Source organism: Notamacropus eugenii, chromosome 3 (genome assembly GCF_028372415.1).
Source record: "Notamacropus eugenii isolate mMacEug1 chromosome 3, mMacEug1.pri_v2, whole genome shotgun sequence".
Lineage (NCBI taxonomy): Eukaryota > Metazoa > Chordata > Mammalia > Diprotodontia > Macropodidae > Notamacropus > Notamacropus eugenii.
The window spans coordinates 363,874,909-363,880,830 of NC_092874.1; the positions used below are offsets into that span (position 1 = coordinate 363,874,909).

At 37.3% G+C, this 5,922-nt stretch overlaps 1 pseudogene; it reads left to right on the plus strand.

Moving 5' to 3' along the window:
* Positions 1-735: 735 nt before the first annotated feature.
* Positions 736-1,334, plus strand: LOC140532194 (phospholipid scramblase family member 5-like; annotated as a pseudogene).
* Positions 1,335-5,922: the final 4,588 nt, after the last annotated feature.

The following is a 5,922-nucleotide window of genomic DNA, read 5'->3' on the forward strand; positions in this document are numbered from 1 at the left end:
TAGTACATGTAAGAGGGAATAAAGAAGAATTAAGTTGTAAAAGTTAGTTGGAGCCCAATAGCTGGGCTTGAATATTTGGGTTCCATTTGTGAATCACTAAGGAACCACTGAAGATTTTTGAGTGATGGAGTGATGTGATTAGAACTGATCATTAGGGAGACTCAAAATCACAAAAGGTATCATACGACTTTCAGTTATATTTACTGTATAAGGGTAAGCTAGGGTGGGTACAGTGGATAGAGCACCAGTGCAAAAGTCAGGAGGACCTGAGTTCAAATCTCGCCTCAGACACTTGACATTCACTAGCTGTGTGACCTTGGGCAAGTCACTTAACCCCAATCCCCTCATCTTGGGTCATCTCCAGTCATTCTGATGAATATCTGGTTACTGGATTCAGATGCCTCTGGAGGAGAAGTGAGGCTGATGACCTACACAGCCCTCCCTCACTCAAAAACAAAGTCAAGTGCAAGTCATGTCATTATTTCTCTAATAGCATAGTCTTCTTCAGCAACGAAGGATGAACTCACACTGTATAAAGGAACATCATCATCTCTCCTGTTATCTCTCCTATTTGGAAACTAGAGCAAGGCACTCACTTCTTGCTATTTTCCTAAGCTAACAAGAGATAGATACCTTCTAAAGCTTTATACATGCTGTGTTTTCTCTCATAGCTGCAACAAGAAACACCATACTTTTTAACTTGACTCCTTTTGAAGAGGGGAGTCAGATATCTTAATGGCCTCTCAAATGATACTTGGCACTGAAACTTCCAACAAATATGAGATTAAAAACTGCTTGGCACAAAGAGTGTACTTGGCAGTGGAAGAAAACATCTGCTTTAGCCATGATTTCTATTCACCATCCAGATCCTTCACTCTGAGGGTCACTGATAACACTGATCAAGAGGTGATTACAATTCTCAGACCATTGATATGTACCAACTTCTGGTGCCCTCACTACCTACTAGACTTAGAAACTCAGGACTGGCTGCCACAATAGTTGGTTATCTCATATGGGGACAGTACCCTTTCCTTCCAAAGTTTGTAATTTAAAATGAAAATTTTGAAAATTGTAGGTTCCTATGCAACATGTTACTGTTTTGGAAATGTTGACTTTGAGGTTAAAACCATTAATGAAAAGATAACAATTGGGAAGATTTCAAAGTATTAGTCAAGATTTGTAACTGCTGTTATCATAAATGCTGACAATTTTGGGATACACATTCCTGCAGATTTAGATGTAAAAATTAAAGTAGCCATGATTGAAGCCTATTTTCTCTTCAACTTTAAGGGTTTTTTGAACATTCACTGGCTGGACTATATCAAGCAAGATGATAGAAATGACAAAATATGTAGACCATATTTCAAAATCCCTTGGGCTCAGCATTTCATTTCTGAAATGCCTGAATATCATATTTCTTTCTTTAAAAAAAAGCATTAATTATAGCATTTGATAAACTATAACTAAACAAAGCAGAAATACATCTCCAAGACATTTTGATAAGGGCATGAGGGCCCAATGTGTCGAGATCACCACCATCCTCTTATATGCCTATGCATTAAATCTTTCACTACCTAGTTTAGTTTTTACCATAAAGTTCAGATAAGATGAAAGTACAAAGGCAAAGTCACAAAGAAAGTTAGTAGATGAGTAAATTACTTACATTGGTACCTTTCTATGTTCTTAAACAAAACACTATAGTGAAAGAGAAAGTTTTCTAAATGGAAGGCTTCTTAAGTTCCCTTTGAAAAAAGGGAAGGTGAATAAAACAAATCCTGTTTACCCAACTATGACTTTTCTTTATGTTCTCAAAAATCTTTCTTAATCCTTAACCAAAACTATTTTTGGATAACTGAACTTTTAAGTATTCAAAGTCCTCAAATATGCAAGTGAGATAAAATGAACTAGAGGTAAAATATGACTGGCTTCTTTCTTCTAAGGACAGCCTGGCTACATTATCTCCATCAGCTCACATTTCTGACCTTTCATCTATTTAGCATCCTCTTTCCCTATAACCTTTCCTTTGCTGCCCTTGAGATGTGTCTAAATTTATTCCTTACTTGGATTAGCTGCCTAAGGATTAGGTTGATTCTAAAGAATCTTTTGTAGCTTCAAACCTTTCAGTTTATTGACCTTTATCTCAGAATTACCATTCTCTATTATGGGCATCACCAAGATTTCTTCTTCACGTTTCAAAATGTAGAGAAGAGCAATTCTATGAGTCTTCAAATTGAATTCCTTCCTAACTCAAATGTTAAAATCAGCTTTGGCGGTGAAAACAGCTGTTTTTTCAAATCACAGAAAAGTTGAACCAAGTTCTTGATCCCAAGGTTGACATTTTCCTAAAAATGAGGTTTGAAGGTGACATAGGTTCCATACTGTAGTTAGGGGAACTGGGACAAAGATTATTGTGTCTCTGAATTTGTTTACAATGTTTACAACCTTATGAAATAGGCTGTCCTCAGCTCTTGACCTGATTTATAGTGCTGAGGTCAACAAGAATATAGAGGATATAACATGAAAGAAAATATTCTCGGCCACATATGTGCATGAAAGCTGATGAAACATTCACTTAATAGTTAGCTGAAGATGCAAAGGACATTTATTCTTCTCTAAAAAGAAGGAAGAAATATTATTGCTTAGTCATTCAGTTGTGTCTGATTTTTCATGACACCATGGACCATAGCACATTATGCCCTCCTAACCTCCACTATCTTTAAAAGTCTGTTTAGGTCAGTGTTCATTGTTTCCAGAATATTCAGCTCATCCTCTTCCATTCCCTTTTCCTTCTGCCTTCAGTCTTTCCCAGTATCATAGTGTTTTTCAATTATTCCTGTCTTCTTATGTGGCCAAAGTATTTATGCTTCAGTTTCAGTATTTGACCTTCCAAAGAATAGCCTGAATTAATTTCTTTAAGTATTGAATAATTTGATCTTCTTGCTGTCCCAGGGACTCTCAAAAGTCTTCTCCAGCACCACAATTCAAAAGCATCAATTCTATGGCACCCAGCTTTCCTTTATATTGTGACTCTCACAGCCATACATCACTACTGAAAAAACCATAGCTTTGACTATCTGGACCTTTGTCGGCAAGATGATGCCTCTGATTTTAAAAGTATGCTGTCCAGATTTGCTATATCTTTCCCTCCAAAGAGCAAGCATCTTTTAATTTCATAGCTGCAGTCACTGTGTGCAGTGATATTTGAGCCCAAGAATATAAGATCTGACACTCATTCCATTTCTTCTCTCTCTATTTGCCAGGAAGTGATGGGACCAGTTACCAAGATCTTAGTTTTTGGTGTTTTGTTTTGGTTTGGTTTCGTTTTTGGTTTTGATTTTTTGTATTGTTTCAAGTTAGCTTTTACACTTTCTTCTTTCATCTTCATCAAGAGACAGCAAGGTTATGCTTAATATTCTACAGGCTAAGTTTCAGCAGTATGTAAACGAAGAATTACCAGAAGAGCAGGCCAGCTTTCCAAGAGACAGAGGGACGAGACAGAAAATTGTCAGCATTCACTAGATTACGAAGAAAGCAAGAGAGTTTTAGAAAACCATCTACTTTTTGCTTCATTGACTAGTCTAAAGCCTTTGACTATGTGGATCACAACAAAATGTGGCAAGTCTTCAAAGAGAAGGGAGTACCAGCTCATCTTTCTTGTCTCCTCAGGAACCTGCATGTGGGCCAAGACACAACAGTTAGAACCGAACGTGGAACAAATGATTGGTTTAAGATTGGAAAAGGAATATGGCAAAGCTGTTTATTTTCACCTTATTTGTTTGACTTATATGCAGAGAATATCATGTAAAATACCAGGAGGATGAATCAAAAAAATCTGTATGAATTATATGAAATCTGAGTCTGGGAAAGACTGTCAGGGAACATAGGAGTTTATGTACTTCATGCAGGTTAAGTCACTGATCTAACTTACCGGTTCTTTTAGCTCATTTCCCATACTGTCGCTGTAGAGGTAATCATTTAAATCACTGGACCCTCACTTTCAGGATCCAGGCTTTTTCAGACCAAATATGAAGAAATAATTAATGTTAGCCCCAAGGATACTAAATAAGAAACTACCAAATGGACACCTTTTTTCCCCTGAGAGAGAGCCATCTCCAGCAAGTTTGTTCAAGTTTGCCCAGGATCTCAGGGACAGCACTCCAGGGTTTTTGCTCTTCTCTTTTGCTCTCCACCCTCAAACATGCACATACAATTGAATACCTTTTTCATGACTTTTTTCAGATTTAGTTTGTGGTACTTGCACCTGATATAAAATCCCTAACTTTATTCACAAGGAAAGGTTTAGGGAGATTCAAATGAACAGAAATAGGATGTGCAAAGGCAATTGATCAATCAGCAACAAACAAGTATTTGTTAAGTACTTTCTATATTCCAAGAAATTAATCAATAAACATTTATTAAGTGCCTAATATAATGTCCTCTCACAGAAGAAATATCTGAAGGAATTTCCAATTTCTCTTCGATTTGCCCTTCCATAATAGTGGGCAACACTTTTGTTGAGAACATATGTCCTTTATTTATGCCTCACTTAACATGATTCACTTTGATTATGAAATCAGAGAATTCAAAGAAGATGGTTACATTTTTTGAGGAAACTTCTGTAATTCTAACATATGCATGAATCATATCTCAAAAGAACACATTTCAGCAGCTGTTAGAACACTGACCTGGAACTCAGGAGTCAAGTCAGTAACAAAAACTTGGAACAATATAAATGTAGTAACCATTATAACTTGAGCTCCTCTCATATGAGAGAGGATATCTCCCTTTGCAATAGACTCCCTGTGTTCTACACAAGTCCCACTTCTTCCTGCCCTTTTCTGGACACTTCCATGCTGTTCATCTACGTGCAGAACTGGGCCTCTCCAGAATATCCTTGACTGGGACCTTAGAGATAGGAAATCAATCAGATGTACCCAAGCAAGGCCCCACCCCCTTCCCTGTAGCAGCTGGTTTTCACCAGTCTCAGTGGGCCACCTTAGTTCTGTCACTTTCCTGATCCTGGTTTGGTGGTCTTAGACATTGCCTTGAAGTGGAGGGGTCAGCTCACTAGTCCACCCACTCTTAACCTTTCTTTGTGTTCTTCACTACATTTTTGCCTTATCTCTCCACCTCATAGAATCCTTCTTTTCCTTTAAGATAAGCTAAAGTACAATCTTTTGCACAAAGTCTATCCTGGCCCTCATATCTAGACTATCTTGAACTTGCTTTTATCTATTCACTTTATAGTTTTACTTAGTGTACTTTTATTAGTTCTTGTCTTCTCTAATAAGTTCATTGTGAGGAGGAATTTTTTATTCTTTGAACTTGTATCTTCAGCTCCTAGCATAATGTCTGATTTCCTTTAAATTCCAACTAAAATCATACTTTCTATAGGAAGCCTTCCCCTGTTCCTCTGAATTCCAGTGCCATCTTTCTTTTAATTATTTCCTACCTATCTTATATATAGTTCAGTTTGTATGTATTTGTCTACATGTTGTCTCCTCATCGCATTGCAAACTCCTTAAGGGCAGAACTATTTTTTGCCTCTTTTTGTATCCCCAGTGCTTAGTACAATGCCTGGCACATAGTAGGCACTTAATAAACATTGATTGATTAATTGCCAGAACATAGGAAGTACTTAATTAACTTGGTTATTATTGATTGTCTTTACACACCCTGTTTCTGCCCATTTGGGTCTCCCTAAACTTTTCCTTGTGTGTAAAATTAGAGCAAGTACACCAAACTGAACCTAAAAAAACGTCATGAAGAAAGTACTTAATTTGCATGTGCACGTTTGAGGTCAGAGAGCAAGAAAGAAGAGCTATTGTCCCTTGATGGATGGCAAAAAATAAACAACCCTGGAGTACTGTCCTTGAGATCCTTGGCAACCCTGAACAATCTTGCTGGAGATGGCTCTCTTTC